The sequence below is a fragment of the Pelophylax lessonae genome (genome assembly GCF_965119305.1).
Source record: "Pelophylax lessonae genome assembly, chromosome: 4".
Taxonomy (NCBI): domain Eukaryota; kingdom Metazoa; phylum Chordata; class Amphibia; order Anura; family Ranidae; genus Pelophylax; species Pelophylax lessonae.
Genome location: NC_138771.1, coordinates 386064034 through 386090624, shown reverse-complemented (window position 1 = coordinate 386090624; position 26591 = coordinate 386064034). Strand labels below are relative to the sequence as shown.

General features: G+C 43.3%; 1 protein-coding gene across 1 annotated transcript in view; it reads left to right on the top strand.

Moving 5' to 3' along the window:
• The window catches only part of LOC309554127 (A disintegrin and metalloproteinase with thrombospondin motifs 2-like), a gene marked incomplete at its 5' end in the record, with an annotated part of 1497034 nt that overhangs the window by 1166619 nt on the left and 303824 nt on the right, over positions 1 to 26591 (top strand). The window lies entirely within an intron of this gene.

Here is a 26591-nt window from a genome sequence, read left to right as displayed (position 1 = left end):
ACTCGTATCTGTCCCTCTCCTGCATATTCCCTCAAATAGGTTGCGCACTGCTGTGGCTTGCCCAGTACGTTTTTTTTGTCTGTGGCTTGCCCAGTGCGTTTTTTTTCTTGCAGATTATCTGCTATTTAGATTGAATCCCCTCCCCTTTTTTTTTTCTTGCTTTCTTTTATCATTTTGTTCTTATATTTTCTCTGATTAGTACTCTATTTTTTCTTTTTTTCTCCCTCTTGATCTCATATGGAGACACTGAAGATATTCTCCCTTAACGCCAAAGGACTTAATATCCCTGAAAAGCGTAGGGTACTGTTGAATGACATTAAACGGCAAAATGTGGATATTGATCTTATACAGGAGACTCATTTTAGAGAGGGCAGGCCTCCGGGACTTAAGAACCGATTTTACCCTGTAACATATCATTCTACTAATATAACTGCAAAATCTAAAGGGGTGTCAATATTGGTTTCTGCTAGAGTCCCATGGACCCATCAGCAAACTTTGCAGGATATACATGGTAGGTTCCTGTTTGTAAAGGGAAAAGTAGGGGATGTCACAGTCACTATAGCCACAATGTATTGTCCAAATGAGAATCAGGATAGCTTTATCAAACGAATCCTAACCAAATTAGAATCTTTCACAGAAGGACTGTTGATTGTAGGGGGTGACTTTAATATCCCTCTGGCCCCTGTAGTAGATACATCAGCAGGGTGTTCATCAGTACCTCATAGTCTTCGTAAACGGGTTATTCAAGCATTACATGACTCTCAATTAATAGATGTGTGGCGATTGCAACACCCCAAGGAAAGAGATTATACTTTTTATTCAATACCACACGGTACCTATTCGCAAATTGATTATTTTCTGATTCCACATCGCCAATTACACTCGGTTGAATCCACTGGTATTACATCAATTACATACTCAGATCATGCAGCCATCACATTAACTTATATCTTGTCCAATACTATTCATTCTGGCACACGTTTTTGGCGACTAAATGAAAGCTTATTACAGACTCCATCGGTAGTGGAAGAAATAAATAAAGAGTTGAAGGCCTTCTTTGATACAAATATAATACCAGAATGTGATTTGGGAGTAGTGTGGGAAACACACAAGGCAGTTATTAGAGGTATACTGATAAAACATGGGGCATATCTTAAGAAAATCCGATGTGAGACCCTTAACTTGCTCCTTACTAAGATACAGGAATTAGAGCAAACTCATAAGCAGGGAAGAGAGTTAAGTGTGGAGCAGGAATTATTCTTAGCACGTAAACAGGTTACAGATCTATTATATTATAAAGCAAAGGCTGATCTACAAAAGTGCCGGCATTTTTCCTATATTGCTGGGAATAAATGTGGGAAGATACTAGCGAAAACAGTAAAAGAGCAACAGCAAGCGACATACATTCCTACTATCTTATCAACAACTGGACAGAAAGTTACACTCCCTAGGGATATTGCACGAGAATTTAATACTTTTTTTTCATCATTATATAATTTGCCAGAGCAACAAACATCTTTATCTCAAATGGAAGAGTATGTCCGTTTATCACGTATACCGCATATACCAGTAGAAGCACGTGGAAATATAGATGCCCCTATATCATTAGAGGAGTTAACTATAGCAATCAACTCCTTTAAACATGGTAAAGCCCCAGGTCCTGATGGTTTTTCGCTACAATATTATCGTACTTTTTTTCCATTATTAGGTGAGCAAATGCTCAATCTCTTTAACAAACTGGGGCATACAGCCTCATTACATAGGGATACCATGAAAGCTTATATCTCCCTCGTCCCCAAGGAAGGTAAAGATCCAGGGATCTGTGGCAGTTATAGGCCAATCTCACTTCTTAATACAGATTTGAAGGTGCTAACTAAGATACTAGCTCTACGATTGGCACCTCTTTTGAAACATTTGATACATCTGGACCAAGTAGGTTTTATATCAACAAGAGAAGCTAGAGATAACACGACGAAAGTCTTAAACCTAATACATACTGTCTCCAAAACAGCTATACCTAGTATATTTCTCAGCACAGATGCTGAGAAAGCATTTGATCGTATCAATTGGAGCTTTATGTTTACAGTATTGAGACAAATTGGGCTGGGAGATCAAATGTTATCATGGATATCTCAGATATACTCATACCCTACTGCACAAGTAAAAGCTAACGGTATGCTGTCGGACACATTTCAGATAAGGAATGGGACGAGACAGGGATGTCCACTGTCACCCTTACTATTTGTTTTATCATTAGAGCCCTTCTTGTGTCATGTACGGTCAAACCCAGATATTTCAGGGATACGCCTACAGGATGATGAGTACAAAGTATCGGCATATGCAGATGACCTGCTTTTTTCCTTGACTAATCCCTTGATTTCAGCTCCGAATCTCATGCGAGAATTTGAAATTTATGAGAAGCTTTCCAATTTGAAAATTAATTTTACTAAATCGGAGGCCATGGGTATCCAGCTGTCAATTAAGATTTCGAGGCATCTACGACAGGTACTTCCATTTCAATGGTCTGACAAATCCCTCAAATATCTGGGTACATATATACCCGCGGTATTAGATACGACGTATGCAATTAATTTTCTCCCATTATTGTCACAAATACGGATACTTCTAGAAAAATGGAACAAGGGCTTACACTCCTGGTTCGGGAGATGTAATCTTCTTAAGATGTGTATTCTCACAAAAATTTTATTTTTGTTTCAAGCATTACCGATTGTGGTTCCAGCAGCCTTTTTTAGGAAAGTCCATTCATTATTTATAAGATTTGTATGGTCCAACAAGAAATCTCGTATAGCTCGCAATCAACTTATACTGCCTAAGGAGTTAGGGGGATTGGCACTCCCCGACGTTTTAAAATACTATCAGGCAGCCCATCTAAGTAGATGGATAGATTGGCGGCGACATACCCATCTTAAGTTGTGGATACAAATTGAGCAACAACAGAGTGATTGCAATCTAGGAGGTGCACCGTGGTGTCATAGGTATCTCTCCCGGGAAACTTTGAAGCATCCCACAATTGGGGCGACAGTACGGGTGGCATTCACTATTATAAAACAGACACAGTTGACTACTGCAAATTCCCCGCTGCTCCCAGTTATAGGAAACCCTGCTTTCTCTCCAGGGATAACGGATCGCACATTACGAGAATTGGGAAATAGAGGGCTCTATCAAGTATCTCATTTTGTATGTGAAAACAAGTGGCCTACCCTTATGCAATTGACTAATGAACAGGGGCAATTCCGTTTACCCTTCTGGAATGCAGTACAGTTGTTACATTTTTTACGTACCTTACCACTTCCGGAAACATTTGAAAGAAATCTTTCGTGCTTTGAGGAATACTGTTCAGGTAGTGAGGTCTTAACCCACCCTCTATCTAGAGTCTATGACCTATTGTTAAGGACTTCAGAAAATGCACGGCTATCATGCTTAGATAAGTGGGAAAGGGATTTGAATCGTACATTTACACAGAAACAGGAGCAGGTTATGTATAATCTTGCACTGAAAATTCCTGTCTGTACCACAACCCAAGAAACCAATTATAAAATTTTGGTAAGATGGTACCGTGTCCCTTCTCTTCTCCATAAATACTACTCACATGTCTCAGATAGCTGCTGGAGATGTGGAGAAGAGTCGGGAACACTCCTACATATTTTTTGGACTTGCCCCAAACTGAGAGAATTTTGGGAGGCTGCCCGAGAACTGGCACAGGAATTTACGGACTTTGAGATTCCAATGGACCCAGCTCTGTTTCTATTGCATGTTTCTGATACCCCTATGAGAGGATATAAAACGTCAGTTGTATATCATATATTAAATGCAGCCAAATCATGCATTCCACTGAGATGGAAATCTCAGTCACCACCTACTATTAGGGACTGTATATGTAAAATTGAAGATACTAACAAAATGGAAGATTTACGATTCACAAGACTACATAAAAAAGGAATGTATGAGAAGACTTGGGGCTCTTGGAACTCCTTCATCCTCTCAGAGAGAGGACGAAACATGCTTAGTCAGGGGAAGGCTCAAGTCTGAAATCTACAGGCGGGTGCATGGGAGAATAACAATTTGCATATCTATAACCCCCTTCCTAAATGGGGTTCGGGGTGTCTCCTTTTTTTTTTTTCTTTTTTTTTTTTTTTTTTTCTTATCTCTCTTTTCTTGCCTTTTTTTTTTTTCTCTTTCTATTATAAAGGGGAGGGGAGGATGGGGGGGAGGGAGGGAGGAGGGAGGAGGAGGGGAGGGGAGGGAAGAAGAAAAAGGGAAGAAAAGAGGGGAGAAAAAGGAAGGCATAATGAACAATATTATCAATGCAGGAATTATATAGCTTATTTTATTATTTTTGAAAATTTGGTATGTCAGATTGCATAATGAAGGACAATATCTTAGTATCCTGCTGATATAGATATACTGTTATTGAGTGTTTATATGCCTATCTTATGTTTTTGTTTCTGAGAGAGACATGACTGATTGTTGATGACTATGTATTGATGTAATTACTTTGATGTGAAATGTCAGTTTCTTTTTGTTTTTGTTTTTCTCTTTCTTGAATGAATAAATAAAATATTGGAAAAAAAAAAATACACTGAACCCATGAATCTGCCCACCAATAAGCACCCATTCCATCTAGAGCTCGTATATATATATATATATATATATATATATATATATATATATATATATATATATATAGTCATGATAATAATTTCACCATATATAACTATTTGTTTTGTTTTGATGGGGTGTTTTTTTTTTTTTCTTCCATGCATGCGTAAAGGGTTAATGTTCATCTAGGGCGGAGAGGGCTATTATTTGAGGCACTGGATGTTCCCGCCCACTCCCTCTGGGTGGAGGGGGGCTGAATCCATGCAATTGAAGCCACTATATATAGTTGTGATCTGCGACTGGCAAGACCAGCTCTGAGGAAGGTCGCTTGACTCCCGAAACGCTTTAGCAGTCCTGACTTCAAGGACATGTTCCTGTTTATGCATGGTGGATGCTTGTAACACGCTTTTATTATCTTCATGTCTGTGAGTATGCATTTGGCATTTTATTAAAATTATTAACAGTGTACCACGGGTAATGCACTAGGTGTTTGCGCCTCCTTTCTCTCTTTTTTTATGTACCCATGCTGGAGTGCCCTGCCTGAGGAGAGCAGCACGCCAGCCTTCCCCTTCGGAGTGAGCGCTTGGCTGAATTTTTTATTTGGAACATTCCAATCCAAAAGCAGCCTGTTCAGCAAAAGGACAGCTCAGCAGCCTTTTAGATTTTAGGAGCTACCTAAAGGGACTGAGTGAGTAGAAACCAGTCATTACACCCAAAGGAAGAAGAGGACAGTGAATTGCAAAATCTCATGTATTTGGGACCAGGGGTAGCTTAAGTGCAGTTCAAAACAGCCAGGAGCACACTTAACACTTCTAACTAGTGCGGCCAGGTGCTGTGCAATACAGCCAGGTGCTGTGTCTTCAACATTACTTTTTGGGACTTGTATCCCTTGTTTCAGTGGCACCATTATCCCTACTGGGGTGCAGCACAGTTGAGTTTGGATTGTAGCAGCCAGAGACTTTAGCAATAGATAAATGGCTGTGAAAATACTGTGTGACATAAAAAAAAAAAAATGCAACAGCTACCATTTTATTTTCCAGGGTCTTTGCTTTCAGAAGATATGTAACGTTTGGGGGTTCAAAGTATTTTCATAGCAAAAAATGCTGATTTTAACGTGTGTGAAAAATGTCAAAATTGCCTGGGATGACAAGTGGTTAAACACTGTTTAACCTCCCTGGCGGTATTCCCGAGTGTGGCTCGGGGTGGGATTTCACTGCCATAAGCGGTAACCCCAAACCACACTCGGGGTACCACCAGGGCGCATCGCTGGATCCTTGTAGAAGTGTGTATATATATATATATATATATATATATATATATATACAGTATATGTGTATATATATATATATATATATATATATATATATATATATATATATATATATATATATATGTATACACACACACACACATATATATATATATATAAATATATATATATATATACAGTAAAACCTTGGTTTAAGAGTAACTTGGTTTGAGAGCGCTTTGCAAGACAAGCACATTTTTAAAATAAATTTTGACTTGATATACAAGCGATGTCTTGATATACAAGTAGCGTCATGTATAAAAAAAGAAAAGAGGAGCCTCTAAAGTGTAGCAATATGGTTACATTTAATGAATGTTCAATATTTAGCAACTCACATGGCTGATGATTAAAACAGGCACATCTAAGTATGCAGGCATCCGGGTAAAGCTGTCCACATAGACCTTCCTCTGCACACCCTTCCCCGCTGCACTCCATGAGTGATTCAAAGCCTCACTTTCAGATCACTCTACTGCAGGCTATTCTTCTCGGTCATGATTGCAGACTGACAGTGGTGAGAGCCGGTGGTTCAGAAGATGGTCTATGTGGACAGCTTTACCCCGGATGCCTGCATACTTAGGTGTGCCTATTTTAATCATCAACCATGTGAGTTGCTAAATGTTGAACCTTCATTAAATGTAACCATATTGCTACACTTAGATGCGCCTCTCATCTCTCTTATATTCTGTAGCTCTGCTAGATTTTGCTTCTAATCCCCTTGGGAAGAGGCTGCATATTGTGGATGGACATTTTATGGTTACACATTCCTATAATCTTTGTATATATACTATAAACTGAAGGACTTGTGGAACGAATCGTCTGAGTTTCCATTATTTCTTATGGGGAAATTTGCTTTGATATAAGAGTGCTTTGCATTACAAGCATGTTTCCAGAACGAATTATGCTCGCAATTCAAGGTTTTACTGTATATACAGTATATATATATATATATATATACATACGTATATACATATAAAATATATGTATACGTATATACATATATATGTATACGTATATATATATATATATATATAAATATATATACAGTGGGTACGGAAAGTATTCAGACCCCCTTAAATTTTTCACTCTTTGTTATATTGCAGCCATTTGCTAAAATCATTTAAGTTCATTCTTCTTCCTCATGAATGTACACATAGCACCCCATACTGACAGAAAAACACAGAATTGTTGACATTGTTGCAGATTTATTAAAAAAGAAAAACTGAAATATCACATGGTCCTAAGTATTCAGACCCTTTGCTGTGACACTCATATATTTAACTCAGGTGCTTTCCATTTCTTCTGATCATCCTTGAGATGGTTCTACACCTTCATTTGAGTCCAGCTGTGTTTGATTATACTGATTGGACTTGATTAGGAAAGCCACACACCTGTCTATATAAGACCTTCCAGATCACAATGCATGTCAGAGCAAATGAGAATCATGAGGTCAAAGTAACTGCCTGAAGAGCTCAGAGACAGAATTGTGGCAAGGCACAGATCTGGCCAAGGTTACAAAAAGATTTCTGCTGCACTTAAGGTTCCTAAGAGCACAGTGGCCTCCATAATCCTAAAATGGAAGACGTTTGGGACGACCAGAACCCTTCCTAGAGCTGGCCGTCCGGCCAAACTGAGCTATCGGGGGAGAAGAGCCTTGGTGAGAGAGGTAAAGAAGAATTTAAAGATCACTGTGGCTGAGCTCCAGAAATGCAGTCAGGAGATGGGAGAAAGTTGTAGAAAGTCAACCATCACTGCAGCCCTCCACCAGTCGGGGCTTTATGGCAGAGTGGCCCGACAGAAGCCTCTCCTCAGTGTAAGACACATGAAAGCCCGCATGGAGTTTGCTAAAAAACAGCTGAAGGACTCCAAGATGGTGAGAAATAAGATTCTCTGGTCTGATGAGACCAAAATAGAACTTTTTGGCCTTAATTCTAAGTGGTATGTGTGGAGAAAACCAGGCACTGCTCATCACCTGTCCAATACAGTCCCAACAGTGAAGCATGGTGGTGGCAGCATCATGCTGTGGGGATGTTTTTCAGCTGCAGGGACAGGACGACTGGTTGCAATCGAGGGAAAGATGAATGCGGCCAAGTACAGGGATATCCTGGACAAAAACCTTCTCCAGAGTGCTCTGGACCTCAGACTGGGCCGAAGGTTTACCTTCCAACAAGACAATGACCCTAAGCACACAGCTAAAATAACTAAGGAGTGGCTTCACAACAACTCCGTGACTGTTCTTGAATGGCCCAGCCAGAGCCCTGACTTAAACCCAATTGAGCATCTCTGGAGAGACCTAAAAATGGCTGTCCACCAACGTTTACCATCCAACCTGACAGAACTGGAGAGGATCTGCAAGGAGGAATGGCAGAGGATTCCCAAATCCAGGTGTGAAAGACTTGTTGCATCTTTCCCAAAAAGACTCCTGGCTGTATTAGATCAAAAGGGGGCTTCTACTAAATACTGAGCTAAGGGTCTGAATACTTAGGACCATGTGATATTTCAGATTTTCTTTTTTAATAAATCTGCAACAATGTCAACAATTCTGTGTTTTTCTGTCAGTATGGGGTGCTATGTGTACATTCATGAGGAAGAAGAATGAACTTAAATGATTTTAGCAAATGGCTGCAATATAACAAAGAGTGAAAAATTTAAGGGGGTCTGAATACTTTCCGTACCCACTGTATATAGTCATTATTTTATTATAATTTTTGATTTTGTGTTTGCCACTTTATCATACCCGAGATGTAATAAAGAAGAACGCACAGTAAAAAAAAAAAAAGATGTTTAAATAGTTGGTTTGGGCTGCTCCTCCTTAAGAATTACTAGCAAAATAATTGTACCACTTTCAGCACCTAAAATCTGAAAGAATCATACCGCCAGGGAGGTTAACTGGGAGACCTGAACACTAATCTTTCCCTGACTTGCTTTAAAAATTAATGGTGACACATAATGCTGTGTCTCATGCTTTTCTCCACAATTTTTCCATTGTTGGCATTATTTGAGCCATTGTCTTCTTTCACCATTTGACTATGTTTTATTTGTGGCCCTTGTCACTTATAATCCCCATACACTGTAACCTTTCTTGACTGTCAACTTAAAATCACATGTAAATAAGCGAATGAAAAAATCATATACAGTATCTTTACAGTATCTATACAGTATCTTTATCATACAGTGTCCTTATTCACCCTCATTCCTTGACTCTTGTTTTATTTAGCCCCAGTTTATTTGACATGCACTATTACCATTTTAGGCAGCAAGATATTAAAGTGGTAGGAAGCTGTAAAAATAGAACACAAAGTAAAAGAACAACATGGTCACTCTGCAGGGTTATGTCATAATGTGCTACCAGCACATTATGGCAGGCTTACCTGCAAATGGCAGACTTACCTGCAAAACAGGTCTCTCCTGCAGTGTGCTGTCACCGCTGATGGTGATTCCATCTTCACCCAATTTTCCAATTGTGGCACAGCAGTCTCCATAGATGGTACACTCGAGTGTGTCGTCCATTCAGAGAACAGTGCACATGTGTCCGTGACTAGAGATGGACGAACACCGTCGGGGCGGTTCGCGAACGTCAGCCGCAAATTTTCTCAAAAGTCCGCGAACCGCAAGTTCACGGTGGGCCCCATTGACTTTAATGGGAGGTGAACTTTAAGGTCATATTTGCAGCCACAAAAGACGTACTAGCTGTGCACAAATAGTCCCAGCACATGGACAATGTCATAACAGAAGTATTGCAATTGGAAACCTTGCCCTAATTTTTATTTTTTTTTTACAGCAAAAAATATATATATTTTTTTCATAAATCAGCCAGAACTGACAGCAGCCGGTAAATACATGTCAAATACATATAGGGTCAATTCACACATCTGTAAAATGGGTCCGCATCCATTCCACAATTTGACGGAACCTTTACAGACCCTTTGATTTTAAATTCCAGTCTGAAAAATTAGGCATTCACAGGATACAGAAGTAAGTGTCGGCCAGTATTGGCCCCAAAAATTAGCCCACATGGGTTTACCTGACAGCTAAGAATGCTGTTTTCTGTGGCTGAAGGTACATTAGGCATTCACAGGATACAGAAGTAAGTGTCAGCCAGTATTGGCCCCAAAAATTAGCCCACAAGGAGTTCATTTGACAGCTAAGAATGTAGTATTCTGTGGCTGAAGGTACATTAGGCATTCACAGGATACAGAAGAAAGCGTCGGCCAGTATTGGCCCCAAAAATTAGCGCACATGGGTTTACCTGACAGCTAAGAACGTTGTATTCTGTGGCTGAAGGTACATTAGGCATTCACAGGATACAGAAGTGTCGGCCAGTATTGGCACCAAAAATTAGCCCACATGGGTTTATCTGACAGCTAAGAACGTAGTATTCTGTGGCTGAAGGTACATTAGGCATTCACAGGATACAGAAATAAGTTTTGGCCAGTATTGGCCCCAAAAATTAGCCCACATGGGTTTAACTGACAGCTAAGAAAGTTGTATTCTGTGGCTGGAGGTACATTAGGCATTCACAGAAAAAATAATTGTCGGCCCTGAAAGGCCCCAAAAATTTGCCATTCAATGGACATGAAATGCCTTTTATGCCGCTGTATGTAGCGAAGCCAAGGACCAGGAATTGCTGTGGGTGGGTGGATGGTGGTCTGGCGGATATTTGTGGCCTGGCATGAGGAATTTCAATGAAGCATGGTCTACTGGTCACATGTGTTGAATTCCTCAGAGATCCATGCCTCATTCATTTTTATAAATGTGAGATAGTCTATACTGTCATGAGCTAGGTGAGTGCGCTTATCGGTCACGATCCCCCCTGCTGCGCTGAACGTCCTTTCGGACAGGACACTGGACGGGGGGCAAGCCAACATTTCCATTGCAAATTGTGCAAGCTCTGGCCAGAGGTCAAGCCTGCCCCACCCAGTAGTCCAGGGGTTCATCACTTCTCAGAGCAGCCACATCGGCCGTTAACCCGAGTCGGACACCTGTCGGACACCTTTTTTTACGCTCCAACATTTGTGCCACAGAAGCCTGCCTTTTTCCAGAACAACGTGACGAGGGCATTTTGGAAGGTGGAGTGTTGGACAACTGTGAGGAGACAGGAGAAGGAGAAGGTGAAGAGGCTGGATGGTGAGAGCATGGAGTTTGGCTTTGTGGATTCTGACGGTGTTGCTCCCACAGGGCTCGGTGATGGGAGTTCAGGTGCCTTCTTAAGGCGGTTGTCCCTAGGTGAGTGTTGGGCTTACCGCGACCTATGCGTTGACTGCAAAGGCTGCAGATGGCAACACTGTTGTCAGCAACGAACACATTAAAAAAAGCCCACACTGCAGAGCCATGTGCCGGTGTCCTGGGAGTGCCAGATGTGACTGTACATGGTTGATGGCTCGCTCCTGATACATTTGCAGTCTGCTTTGTACCTCTTGTGCAATGCAAGTTCTGCCTGCCTCTCCTCCCTATCTGCTGGTCCGTCAGTCCACCAGTTCTACAAATAATTGGCCAGTAACTGTTGTCACTGTGTGTAGCACAGTTAACACAGCAAAAGAGGCCAAATGTTTGCAGGACTAAAATACAATCTTAGAAAAGTATACTGTTAAATAACACCTCACTTCAATCTGTGGTATTGGGGGGCCACAGGTTTATCACGCCAGTTCTACAAATAATTGGCCAGTAACTGTTGTCACTGTGTGTAGCACAGTTAACACAGCAAAAGAGGCCAAATTTTTGCAGGACTAAAATACAATCTTAGAAAATTATACTGTTAAATAACACCCCACTTCAATGTGTGGTATTGGGGGCCATTGGTGTACCACACCAGTTCAAAAAAATGGCCAGTGAGTTTGGCGCTGTGTGTACCAGACTTCACTCAGCAAACAAGGCAATATTGTTGCAGGACACAAATACACTTGTAAAAGTTTACTCAGATAACACCCCGCTTCAATCTGTGGTATTGGGGGGGCCACAGGTTTTTTCACCATTTCTACAAATAATTGGCCAGTAACTGTTGTCACTGTGTGTAGCAGAGTTAACACAGCAACAGAGGCCAAATGTTTGCAGGACTAAAATACACTCTTAGAAAAGTATACTGTTAAATAACACCCCACTTCAATATGTGGTATTGGGGGGCCAATGGTCTATCACACCAGTTGTTCAAAAAATTGGCCAGGGAGTTTGGCACTGTGTGTATCAGACTGAACGCAGCAAAAGAGGCAATATTGTTGCAGGACACAAATACACTTGTAAAAGTATACTCAGATAACACCCCACTTCAATATGTGGTATTGGGGGGCCACTGGTCTATCACACCAGTTATAATACATTAAAAGTGCTTTTGTCACTGTTTGTAGTATTGCTGCAGCAACGCTCAGTCACCACACCTGTCACAATGCTGCACAGTGCACAATAATACTACTAATCCACTATAATATGCTTTCTACAAAGTATATTATACTGTTGGATTACCCCCCCCCCCCCATTAGTGCACTGAAATGTGACTGCTGCCGATCTCTAACTGCCCCTAAAGCACAGACTTGATACCTTTCCCTAACCTGAAAATATACTGTAGTAGACCTATACCGAAATACCAGCCCTGAAAAGGACTTTTGTGGATCTTAACAGATCTATTTGTGCCTGGCAATCTCTCCCTGATGCATACAGCAGACCTCTCCCTACGCTGACAAAAAGCAGAATGTGAAATGGCTGCCTGCTCTGGTCTATTTATAGGGTAGGGGGCATGTCCATGTGCGGAAATGTTTTAATTGGCTGTCCCGTTCCACCTGACGGCTGTGTCATGGGTCAAGGTTCTCCAAAATGTAAACTAATATGGCCGCCGCGAACAACGCCCTGTGTTTGCAAATTTGGCGGGTAGCGAACAAACAAAATTCGCAGCGAAGCGACCGCCGGGCGAACCGCAAGGCCATCTCTATCCGTGATGTCACTGGCTGCTATATACGTAAATACCTTCTACACGGTGCATGTTTAGGAGATATTAGGAGGAAAAATAGGGTATGCCTGTCTTAAGGTCCCCCTTTTCCTTATTGGAATGTGGCAGTTAACAGTTTTAAGGCTCTCCCGTTGTTTAAAAAATAAACAACGGGAGAGTTTGGGATAGGTGAGAACAGGTCAGCTGACCTGGAATATTCTGGAAGGTCTGGACCCTTAACAGGATAGGTCAGCTATGGTCAGATGACCCCCTGGAATGTTCTGGAATTCCTGGGGGGTCTCTATTAATAGGGTCAGCCTGATAGGTCCAGGGCCAGTCGTCTGAGGAGGATTGTCTAGCGGAACTTGGAGCTATAATACAGGGCTGAGGAGCTATAGAATTACGCTGGCTTTCTATCCTCAGTGACATGAAGACCCTACTGTGGCAGTTACTAGAGCGGCCTGAAGCGGAGAAGGGAGAATAGTGGCTGCGGAGCTGCCTCGCCTTACGTGTGGGAGCGAATGCTGCAGAGGATACTGGAGATGAAGTGGCCCCGATAGAAGCTGTCGGCTTCCATGATGAAGAGGCGGAGTTAGGTGCTGGCTTTCCGCTTCCAGGTAAGGAGGTGGTCGTGGCTTCGGGAGGCAGTACCGAAGAGCTTCGGGCCTGCAGAAAGGCAGCGCATTCGGCGCCGAAATTTCAGCCCATCCCCACCCGGGAGCATGAGCGCTCGCAGATCCGAGCCAGCCGCTCTGAATCAGCGGAGGCAGGCTTCTGTAGGAAACAAAGGTGGAGTCAATCCAGGGAGGAGCTGTTATGGAAGGCTTTCTGTGAGGGAACCCTCATCCCCTAGGCAACGAGAAACACCGGAATAAGCGATGGCAGATAATCGGAGAGACACAGTATCAACGATCCCCAGCAGCTCTGCTTCGTCAGCTCAGAGGAATACAGGCTCTACAGTGTCTGTTATTATGGTACTCTGTGCTTCACAGCAGCCTGACAATGCTTGGTAGCACGGGGGAGGCAGCTGGAGGTGAGTCTCAGCAGATAAATATGCTTCATCAATTGTCTTTCTCTCTGTCTCAGCTTATTTCTGACTTTTACTCAAAATACCGTATTTATCGGCGTATAACACGCACTTTTTCCTCCTAAAAATGGAGGAAAAAGCAGCAGTGCGTGTTATACGCCGATATTAAAAAAAGAAATGCCAGGAAGCATCGCCGAGAGCAGAAGGGGCGGGCCGGGCCGAGGAGAAGGAAGGACAAGCTGTCATAAGATCAGAAGGGGTCGGGCCGGGCCAAGGAGAAGGGAGAACGAGCGAGCGCAGTCATCGGAATTCCAAGCGATTTGGATAGTTCTAATGGCGCTTGCGAGGCTGCATAAATGGACATTGCGCTTGCGAGGCTGCATATATTGACACTGCTGATGAGGCTGCAAATATGGACACTTCTGATGAGGCTGCATATATGGACACTGCTGATGAGGATGCATTGCTGGACACTGCTGATGAGGCTGCATTCATGGGCACTGGTGAGATGTCATTTGATTAAAAAAAAAAATGTTCTGAGTTCAAAGCTGTTTATTTTAAATTTAAGCTTTTTTCCTGAAATTTCTCTCCAAATATTTAGGTGCTTGTTATACGCTGCCGCGTGTTAGACACCGATAAATACGGTATATCTCTGCTGCTCCTTTATCTGCTACAGCTGAGCATTGTTCTAGTACTCCAGCCTGTTTGTCTTAGAAAGATTCTTCTGCTGTAATTTGGTCAGCTGCTTGTAATTCTGATTCTGTGACGCAGTCTGCTGGTCTTTCTCCTCCGTTTAAAGATACAGTACCTGCAAATATTGCTACTGGGTTGCCTGAGACTTGTCTGAAAGAGACTATGCCATGTTTTTTTATCTCCCTTAGGATTCCATTTATCCTCCAATGTTAAGGATAAGATATGGAAGGGTGATTTTGTGGAAATGTTATCTTTATTACCATCCGTGAAAGAATTTATAACAAAATGATAAAACTGAGGAGGAAAGGCGCAGACCTGTAGCCAAGTCATTTGCGAATTGGTTACAGGGTTTTTGTATAAATGCTAGCGTATTATGTGAATGATATCTTGGCAGAAGCACAGGTCTCTTTCAGCATATTGACATTATTCAGGAAGCTTATAAGAATTTTGGTGGTTTCTCTTGGTATTCCTATGATGAGGCTTTTCGTCAAAAGTTGCCAGTATACCCAGGTTTGCAATGGGGATCAAAAGATGTTGGCCTTTGGTTTAACCTTTTCCTTCCACAGAAACCCAATTTTTCCAGGTCCAGGACAGGTATTGTGTCTACTCTTTCATCTGTTTCTTATAAGAAATGAATATGCTTTACTTTTAATGAGAGCCAATGCAGATGGCCTACTACGTGTAAATACAAACATGGGTGTGCGCTCTGTGCTGGCTCACATCCCATGTCCAAATGCTTTTGTAAAATGGCCACAGTTCCTCAGCAACAATCTAATAAAGAGTTTTTTTTCACAAAAGCAACCACGCCGGTGATCTCGGCAAACATGCTTCCTTGGCTTAAGTGTTATCCACATCTTCGGACAGCGGATCTTCTATCTAAATGTTTTTTGGATGGGCTTTTAATTCCTCCCTTTACTGGGAAGGATGTGCTATGGTGAATAATTTAAAATCGGTCTCTGAATTTCCTTTAGTGGTTCAAGAAAAATTAGACATTGAAATTTCTGAAAGGAGAATATCTGGTCCTTTTCACCGTCCTCCTTTTGAGAATTTTCTTTTATCCCCTTTGGGGCTCGTTCCTAAAAAAGAGCCTAATTCATCATTTGTCATTTCCACGGGGGTCATTTCTGAATGATCAAATTGATGCTGAATTAGCTTTGATGTCTTACGCGTCTTTTTACAAAAAATTAAGTTGTTGGGTGATAATGCTTTATTGGCCAAAGATATAAAATCTGCTTTAAGGCTCCTCCCGATTCATGCACTTTGTTTTAACTCGCTAGGTTTTCATTTTTAGGATAAGTTTTATTTTGACAGATGTCTCCCAATGGGTTGTTTCCTCTCCTGCTTTTATTTTGAGGAATTTACTACTTTTCTTGAATGGGTGGTGTCCAATAGAGCTGGGTCCCCCTTTTTTACTACATTATCTCGACAATTTTTTGTTTATGGGTCCATCTGATTCTTCCCATTGCCTGACGAGTTTGAATATATTTTTCGAAACGTGTCAGATATTTGGCATTCTGTTAGCTTTTGAAAAAACTGTTTGGCCGGCTACCTGCATTACATTTTTGGGCATAACATTAGATACAGTACATAGGGAGTTAAGGCTTCCTCAAAGAAAAGTTGAGAGGCTACAAATACTTTTGGGATCTTTTATAAGAAGAAAGAAGATTTTATTGAAAGACATGCAGCCTTTATTGGTTCTGCTAGCTTTTGCCACGCGTATTTCGCCAGTTGGCAGGATTTTTTTGAGGCGTTTATATCTGCCCATTTCTGGGTTGAAAAACCTTTTTTCTCACATACGACTCACTACTGATTTAAAGGAAGACATGCTAGTCTTGTTAAATGTTTTAATTCATTTCAATGGGAGAGCATTTTGGCAGGAGGATTTCATTTTGGACAGAGACTTTTGCTTGTATACTGATGCGACCAGCTCTGTGGGTTTCACGGCTATCTGGGGAAACCACTGGTGTGCTGATTCATGGCCTGTTAGTTGGTCAAGCAGAGGTCTCTGTAAAAATATTGTGTTACTTGAGTTTTTTTATTTGGTTGTGGCTCTTGAACTTTGGGGCGAGCGGTTTGCAAACAAGAGGATCCTTTTTAGTACAGATAACAGGGGGGTCTTGTTTGCAGTGAACTGCTTGTCTTCATAATCTCCACCTGTGATTGCTTGTTTGCATTACCTGGTTTATAAGTGAACATATGGGTCAAGGCTAAATATATATCAGGTAAGGTGAATGAAGTTGCCGATGCACTTTCTCGTTCACAGATGGAGCGTTTCTTTTCCCTATTACGTTCAGCAAATTTTTGCAAAACCAATCGCCCTCCTCCATTATGGGAAATTGTCTAGTGTCGGAAAATGTTAAGAAATCTTTGGTTGCATCCTCATGGTCTGATTATCAGACATCTTTGTTGCCATGGTTTTGTTTTTTGAATTTGCAGAGGGTTCCTAGGTTCACCTGTTCGGAACAAAGGGTTTTGTTATTTTTGGAGTCTTTGATGCAAAATAACTTTTCCTGGTCTCACATTTACAAGACTCTTTCGGGTATTTCATTTTTTCAAAAATTGAACAATTTACAGTGGGTACGGAAAGTATTCAGACCCCCTTAAATTTTTCACTCTTTGTTATATTGCAGCCATTTGCTAAAATCATTTAAGTTCATTCTTCTTCCTCATGAATGTACACATAGCACCCCATACTGACAGAAAAACACAGAATTGTTGACATTGTTGCAGATTTATTAAAAAAGAAAAATAGAATATTTCACATGGTCCTAAGTATTCAGACCCTTTGCTGTGACACTCATATATTTAACTCAGGTGCTTTCCATTTCTTCTGATCATCCTTGAGATGGTTCTACACCTTCATTTGAGTCCAGCTGTGTTTGATTATACTGATTGGACTTGATTAGGAAAGCCACACACCTGTCTATTGTGATATTTGGGGGCGATAGCTCCAAGGGATCATGTGCACAAGCCAGGTAAACTTAAACAAAACATGGTTTATTTTCTTCCACAACAGAAATAAAGCTTCCAGCAACAGTCCAGAAAATAGGTATAACTTAAAAGTCTGCTTAACTTCAGCATAAAATGGAAATTATAAAACAATACCAGCTCTTTGCAGGGGGTTTTACCCCAGGTATGTCGTCCCAAGCAGCAGCTTGTATCCGGCCACCATGCAGCATGCAAACACACTCCTGTTTTTCACAGCTCAGTCTCCCAGGTGTATCACCAGCTCCTTACTCTCCCACACCCCACTGACACTACTTCCTGTCTTTAAGAGCTGTTCTCTCTGGGAGAGGGCTTAAACCTTGCCTTTCTGAGATCCCATAACCCATGACCTCCACATATCCCCCCCCCCCCCCCCCCTCTGCCTCAACGCGGAGGTGTTGGAGGCACCATTAGACACCATACAATGGACTCGGGAGAGCGCATCGGCATTCTGATGCTGTCTCCCGGGCCGATGCTCTACCATAAAGTTGAATTCCTGGAGGGACAGGAACCACCTCGTCACCCTGGCATTGGTCTGCTTGTTTTGTCGCATCCAAGTCAACGGGGCATGGTCGGACACCAGGCGAAACTTCCTACCCAGTAGGAAGTAGCGCAGAGAGTCTAGTGCCCACTTGATGGCGAGACACTCCCGCTCCACCACAGCATAGTTTCTCTCTGCCGCTGTCAGTTTCCTACTGAGAAAAACTATGGGGTGCTCTTCCCCATTGACCACTTGCGACAAGACAGCACCCAGTCCAGCATTCGAGGCATCCGTCTGTACTACAAACTCCCTGGAAAAATCCGGCGCTACTAGCACTGGATGCTCACACAATGCTGTTTTAAGCTTCTGAAAAGCTTCCTCAGCCTCTGCATTCCACGTTATCATCACAGACTTCCTCCCTTTTGTTAAGTCCGTCAATGGGGCCGCAATAGTAGCAAAGTTGGGGACGAACCTTCGATAGTAACCGACTATGCCCAGAAAGGCCCTGACCTGTTTTTTTGTTAGGGGGCGGGGCCAGTTCTGGATGGCTTCTACCTTATTCATCTGAGGCTTTACTAGTCCCCTACCCACAATGTACCCTAGGTACTTTGCTTCCTCCATCCCAACAGCTGATTTCTCTGGATTTACAGTAAACCCTGCTCTTTTCAAAGAGTCTAGGACAGCCTGGACCCGAGATAGATGGGACTCCCAATCAGTGCTGAAAATGACGATGTCATCCAGATATACCGAAGCGTATCGTTCATGGGGCCGTAATGTTTTGTCCATAGACCTTTGAAACGTGGCTGGGGCGGAGTGTAAACCAAACGGCATTCTTTTATATTGCCAGTGGCCTTCTGGAGTGGAAAAAGCTGTTTTTTCCCTGGCAGCCTTGGTGAGGGGAATCTGCCAATACCCTTTTGTGAGGTCTAGTGTGGTAATATACCGGGCGGGACCCAACCTCTCAATCAATTCGTCTATCCGGGGCATCGGACATGTGTCAAATTTTGAGACTTCGTTAAGTTTTCTGAAGTCATTGCAAAATCGCAGAGTGCCGTTGGGTTTTGGTACCAGAACGATAGGACTTGACCATTCACTCTGCGATTCTTCAATGACGTCAAGTTCCAACATTCTTTTTACCTCTTCAGACACCGCTTTCCTATATGCTTCTGGGATGCGATAGGGCTTTAAGCGGATTTTTACATTGGGCTCTGTAACAATGTCATGCTCTATTATGTTGGTTAAACCTGGCAATCCTGAAAACTTCTCTTTATTTCTCTGCAGGAATTCTCTCACTTGTTGGCTTTGGGACTTACTCAGAGTGGCAGCAACATGCACTAGCTCAACTCCTGCAGGGTCCTCTACAGTGACCCCTACCACAGCGGATACCTGATCTCGGTCTCTCCAGGGTTTTAGCAAATTCACGTGGTAGATTTGGTAGGGTTTCCTCTTCCCAGGTTGATGTACCCTGTAATTCACATCACCAACCCTTTCCACCACCTCAAATAGACCCTGCCACCTGGCCAAGAATTTGCTTTCTACTGTGGGTATTAACACCGCTACCCGGTCTCCTACCTGGAACTGTCTTATCCTGGCGGATCGGTTATACACCCTCCTCTGGGCATCCTGTGCCTTTTGGAGGTGTTCCCTTACCAACGGCATTACTTTTGCCACCCTCTCTCTCATTTGGGAAATATGCTCCACCACAGTTTTGTGTGGTGAGGACTCACTTTCCCACGTTTCCTTCACCATATCCAGCAATCCGCGGGGTCTTCGCCCATACATTAGTTCAAAAGGCGAAAAACCCGTGGAGGTCTGCGGAACCTCCCGGATGGCAAATAACAAGGCCGGGAGCAACATGTCCCAATCTTTGCCATCCCACTGGACCACTCTTTTTAGCATGGATTTTAATGTCTTATTAAACCTCTCAACAAGGCCATCTGTCTGCGGGTGATAGACAGACGTTCGCAACTGTTTGATCTGGAAAAGTTTGCAGAGGTCCGCCATCACTTTTGACATAAACGGGGTGCCCTGATCCGTCAGGATCTCTTTGGGCAGCCCAGTGCGTGAAAACATATGAAACAACTCTCGGGCAATAGCCTTAGAGGTTGTTTTCCGTAATGGGACTGCCTCCGGATACCTGGTTGCGTAGTCTAATACTACTAATATATATTGGTGTCCCCTCGCGGATTTTACTAAAGGCCCCACCAGGTCCATAGCAATCCACTCAAACGGCACCTCGATTATAGGCAAGGGAACTAAGGGGTTCCTATAGTGTGACACTGGGGCTGTTAACTGACACGAGGGGCAGGAAGCACAGTACATCTTTACCTCTGCCTTCACGCCTGGCCAGAAAAACCGGTCAGTTATTCTGGCCTCTGTTTTCTCCGCCCCCAAGTGTCCGCCTAATGCATCATTGTGAGCTAAATCGAGGAGCCTTCGCCGATACGACTGGGGAACCAGCAACTGTTCAATAATTTCCCCTCGGCTTTCAGTCACTCGATAGAGCAAATCCCCAATGAACGCAAAGTGCGGAAACTTTTGTTCTGCCCCTGGTATTTGTGGGACTCCATTCACCACTGAGATCTGTTCTCGGGCATTGACTAAAGAGGGATCCTGTAACTGGGTGGAGCTAAATGCCCCCTTGGATATGTCCAGGTCTGGGTGCACTGGTCTGGGGGAAACCTCCCCTTCAGCCTCCCCAAGGGGATTCTGCAGTGGGGAGAGTTCCTCCTCATCTTCCCCCAACATGACCTGTAACAGAGAGTCTTCCCCCCTCAGGGGTCAACTCGGGTTTGATACCTGAAACATGAACGTCATCAGTCACATCAACATTTTCTATTATACCACTACCACCCTTAGGTGATTCAAAGCTAACGGGGTGTGTTGTGGGCAGTTCTGGACCGGACCCCTGAGACTTTAGCCCTTCAGGCCCCACTGTCTCTAGTTCTCGGGGCCGTCCAGGTAATCCACTCTGCACCTGGTTCCATAGTTCAAGGAATAGTGGACAATCCCGCCCCACTATGATATCGTGGATTAAGCTGTTTACCACCCCTACTTCCTGTGTCACTGAGGTGCAACCATAAGAAACAGTCACAGGTACCAAGGGGTACTCCCTGGTATCTCCATGGATACATACTACCCGAAGAGTCTTACTCACAGGGCCGAGTCTCCCGATCACTCTAGCGTGGACCAGTGTCACCATACTCCCGGAGTCCAGTAACGCCTTGGCTGGAAGGTGGTTCACCCAAATCTCGCATTCAAACTGTCCTGCGGTTAAATCGAGATGGGTGGTACATGCTAGTTGGGCATAGAAGACTCTCCTGCCCACCCCACATTCCATGGGCTCCTCCTGAAGCGGGCACTGCGCCCGGGTATGGCCCCAGGATCGACAACGCCAACATTGTAGGTCTCCCATTCGGTTGCCAGGGGCTGATCTCCGTGGATCTGGCGAAACTGAGGTAGGGATGCAGGTTCCCGGGTCTGGTAGGGCTCCCCTCATGGATGCTGCAGCTGGTCGTCCTGCCCTTGATGTGGGTTCCCGTCGCTTGGCAGGTCCGAGCAGATCCTCCACCACGGTATACCTTTCAACCAACTCCACCAACCGGTCAACTGTTGCAGGGTCTCCATGGCTTACCCAGCGTTGAAGGTCATCCGGCAGAGACCGCAGGTACCGGTCCATCACCACCCGTTCCAGCATTTGTGGGCCAGACAACGTTTCTGGCTGCAGCCATTTTTTGACCAGCTGCACCAGTTCATGCATCTGAGACCTCGGTGGGCGGTCTGGATGGTACCTGCAGCGGTGCACCCTTTGGGCCCTAACGGCTGTAGTCACCCCTAGGCGGGCCAGGATCTCAGCCTTCAGCCGCTCATAGTCTTTAATGTGTTCCGTTGGAAGATCAAAGTACGCCTTTTGTGGGTCACCACTAAGGAAGGGGCCGATGATGCCAGCCCATTGGTCACGGGGCCATCCCTCTCGCTCCGCTATCCTTTCAAAGGTAAACAGAAAGGCTTCTACATCATCATTTGGAGTCAGTTTCTGTAAAACATGACTGGCTCTCCCGGCTATTTGGTTGCCAGGGCCAACAGCTACTTGCTCTCGTCCTTGAGCTAGCTGTTGTACTGCCTCCTTTAAGGCCGCCACCTGCGTTTGTGTAGCCTCCTGCTGGGCTGTAAGATGGGTGACCAGCAAGCGGGTAGTCTCCTGCTGAGCTGCTATAGCCTCTTCATGGCGACGGTTCGCTTCTATGGAGGCTTGCTGCTGGGACACAGTGGCTTGCATTAGCGCCTTGATAACCTCCTCCATGTCTTTTTCTGCTGTATGCAAAGACTTCACCCACAACATGCAAATGGGTACACTGTCTCTTTAAGGTCACTTTGCAAATCGGCTTTTTCGGTTTAAATGCACTGCCCGCATCCAAAACACCAGTTGTGATATTTGGGGGCGATAGCTCCAAGGGATCACGTGCACAAGCCAGGTAAACTTAAACAAAATGTGGTTTATTTTCTTCCACAACAGAAATAAAGCTTCCAGCAGCAAACAGTCCAGAAAATAGGTATAACTTAAAAGTCTGCTTAACTTCAGCATAAAATGGAAATTATAAAACAATACCAGCTTTTTGCAGGGGGTTTTACCCCAGGTATGTCGTCCCAAGCAGCAGCTTGTATCCGGCCACCATGCAGCATGCAAACACACTCCTGTTTTTCACAGCTCAGTCTCCCAGGTGTATCACCAGCTCCTTACTCTCCCACACCCCACTGACACTACTTCCTGTCTTTAAGAGCTGTTCTCTCTGGGAGAGGGCTTAACCCTTGCCTTTCTGAGATCCCATACTTCCCTTACAGGGACCACAGTCCAAATATTGGTGCAATGTAACATCCATCCAGGACCCAACCTCTATGACCTCCACACTATATAAGACCTTCCAGATCACAATGCATGTCAGAGCAAATGAGAATCATGAGGTCAAAGAGCTCAGAGACAGAATTGTGGCAAGGCACAAATCTGGCCAAGGATACAAAAAGATTTCTGCTGCACTTAAGGTTCCTAAGAGCACAGTGGCCTCCATAATCCTCAAATGGAAGACGTTTGGGACGACCAGAACCCTTCCTAGAGCTGGCCGTCCGGCCAAACTGAGCTATCGGGGGAGAAGAGCCTTGGTGAGAGAGGTAAAGAAGAACCCAAAGATCACTGTGGCTGAGCTCCAGAGATGCAGTCAGGAGATGGGAGAAAGTTGTAGAAAGTCAACCATCACTGCAGCCCTCCACCAGTCGGGGCTTTATGGCAGAGTGGCCCGACGGAAGCCTCTCCTCAGTGTAAGACACATGAAAGCCCACATGGAGTTTGCTAAAAAACACCTGAAGGACTCCAAGATGGTGAGAAATAAGATTCTCTGGTCTGATAAGACCAAAATAGAACTTTTTGGCCTTAATTCTAAGCGGTATGTGTGGAGAAAACCAGGCACTGCTCATCACCTGTCCAATACAGTCCCAACAGTGAAGCATGGTGGTGGCAGCATCATGCTGTGGGGGTGTTTTTCAGCGGCAGGGACAGGACGATTGGTTGCAATCGAGGGAAAGATGAATGCGGCCAAGTACAGGGATATCCTGGACAAAAACCTTCTCCAGAGTGCTCTGGACCTCAGACTGGGCCGAAGGTTTACCTTCCAACAAGGTAAACCCAGCCAGAGCCCTGACTTAAACCCAATTGAGCATCTCTGGAGAGACCTAAAAATGGCTGTCCACCAACGTTTACCATCCAACCTGACAGAACTGGAGAGGATCTGCAAGGAGGAATGGCAGAGAATCCCCAAATCCAGGTGTGAAAGACTTGTTGCATCTTTCCCAAAAAGACTCCTGGCTGTATTAGATCAAAAGGGGGCTTCTACTAAATACTGAGCAAAGGGTCTGAATACTTAGGACCATGTGATATTTCAGTTTTTCTTTTTTAATAAATCTGCAACAATGTCAACAATTCTGTGTTTTTCTGTCAGTATGGGGTGCTATGTGTACATTCATGAGGAAGAAGAATTAACTTAAATGATTTTAGCAAATGGCTGCAATATAACAAAGAGTGAAAAATTTAAGGGGGTCTGAATACTTTCCGTACCCACTGTACATTCCTGTTTGAGTTTCCTTTCTGTTCAGCAGGCATTGAAAGGTTACAAGAAGTCTTATAAAGTGGTGGATGATAGAAGTCCCATAACGGCGGAAATTGTCAGCTTTTTTTGTTCAGTTACGAGTTATTTGTGCTCTTTTTCTTATGTTGTTTTCACTTTGGCATTTTTCGGGGCATTGCGGATTTCTGAATTAGTGTCTGTTAGCAAGCATGCAGGTGCAGAATGCACCTCTGGCATGCAGGTGCAGAATGTTATACTGGAAGAATCTGCTTTTTCTACAGTTCAGTAAGACGGACCAATTGGGTAAGGGTTCTTGGTTACACTTGATATCTTGCCCTGGATCACCTATCTGCTCAGTGATGCGAATGTCTACTTATTTGGCTATCCGTCCTAAATTAGGGAAGTCCTTTTTATTCACACAGATTCTTCCCCGCTTACTAAATTCCAATTCAATATGGTTCAGTCTAAATGTTGTGTTGCAAAGCGCTAAATTTAGTAAAGGCTCACATTTCTTCGCACTCTTTCAGAATCAGTGCTGCCACGGAAGTGTCCAGGCTTGGTCTTGACTCCGGTAGCATTAAAGGTTTGGGCAGATGGAAATCAAATTTATTTAAACTGTATGTTTGTCCTAACCTTATTGTCTGATTGCTTATAGGTGCTCCTAGAGTTGTCTGGATTATTGGACACTCTTTCGTGTACTGGGACCAACAACGTGCTGCTTCTCCTTATTGCACTACCAATTTGGGTCTGGAATTTGATTTGTTTAAGATATTTTGGTTTGGCTGAAGAGGTTTGTTGTGGGATGAACTATTATTCGAGTTCAGTAGGCTTCACTTATGTTGGCCTGCACCGCACATTTTGATACTACATTTAGGTGGCAATGATGTAGGTCAGCTTCATACATTAGATCTTATTTTTAATATCAAAAGCACTGTACATCATATTAAAATGTCATCGCCTAATTTAATTGTTATTTTCTATTAAATTGTCCCAAGATTATGATCGCTCCACTCTATTACGTTAAAAACCTTTTGAGAAAGTTTGCAAAAGGATCAAACAGGGCAATTGACAAATTTCTGTTCCCCTCTTATGGTTTTTCCTACCTACATGTAGACCTGGAAGGGGGCATTCCAGGTCTTTACAGGAATGATAGAGTTCATTTATCCAATATTGGCCTGGACATTATAAATATGGCATTTAACACATGCATCAAAAAAGCCCCGCCCCCTTTCTTTGGGGGGACAGTATTTTAAATAAAATTGAAGTTTCATGGTTTATTCAGCTCGAGTCTTAGTGGCTGAGCTGTATTCTTTCTGAAGTTTGGTATATGAAGTTATTTTCATTGCTAGGTTAATACTATATATTGTCAATTGATATTAACGTAGTCTTTATGTATATCAATATTAAACCACTTAAGCCCCGGAAGATTTTACCCCCTTCCTGACCAGGGCCTATTTTGCGATTCGACACTGCGTTATTTTAACGGACAATTGCGCGGTCGTGCGACGCTGTACCTAAACAAATTTGACGTCCTTTTTTTCCCACAAACAGAGCTTTCTTTTGGTGGTATTTGATCACCTGTGCGATTTTTTTGATCATGCGCTAAAAACAAAAAAAGAGCGTCAATTTTACAAAAATAACAATATTTTTCACATTTTTTTATATGAAATTCCCAAAAAAATGTAAAAATCAAAATTTTTTTAAATTTTAGGCCAATTTGTTTTATGCTACATATGTTTGGTAAAAAAAATCGCAAAAAGCGTATTTTGATTGGTTTGCGCAAAAGTTATTGCGCTTACTAACTTAGGGAAAGATTTTTGTCATTTTTGTTGTTTTTTTTTTTAATGAGTAATGGCGGCGATCTGCATTTTTTTTTTTGCGGGGCTGCGACATTGCGGTGGACAGATCGGACCCTTGACTGACATTTTTGACACTTTTGGGGTTACCAGTGACATTACTACAGTAATCAGTGCTATACATATACACTGTTACTGTAAAAATGACACTGGCAGGGAAGGAGTTAACTTTATTTGAGAAGGAGGGGTTAAGTGTGTCCCTAGGGGCATGCTTCTAACTGTGATTGGATGTGGCTTGAGGTGTAAGAACAGAGATCAAGGGTCCTACATAGCAGAACCGTATGATCTCCATTCTTACACAGGGGAGAATGACAGGCGGCTGTGTTTACATTAGCCGCCTGCCTTTCTCCCTCTGTAACAGACAATCTCGCGGGGGGGTCCGTGAGCGAGCGGGAGCGCGCCTCCGGCGGCGCGCGCTCGCTCCCTAGAGCCTCACAGACTAGCGACGTAGACCTACGTCGCTTTGCCTGTGAGGGGCTGACTGCCAAAGTAAATCGTCGTTAGGCAGCCGGCAAGTGGTTAAAAGCCGTGGCCAAGATTTTATCCAATATATTAAATTAATGAATTCAGTTGTTTTGTGTTTGTTCTTTA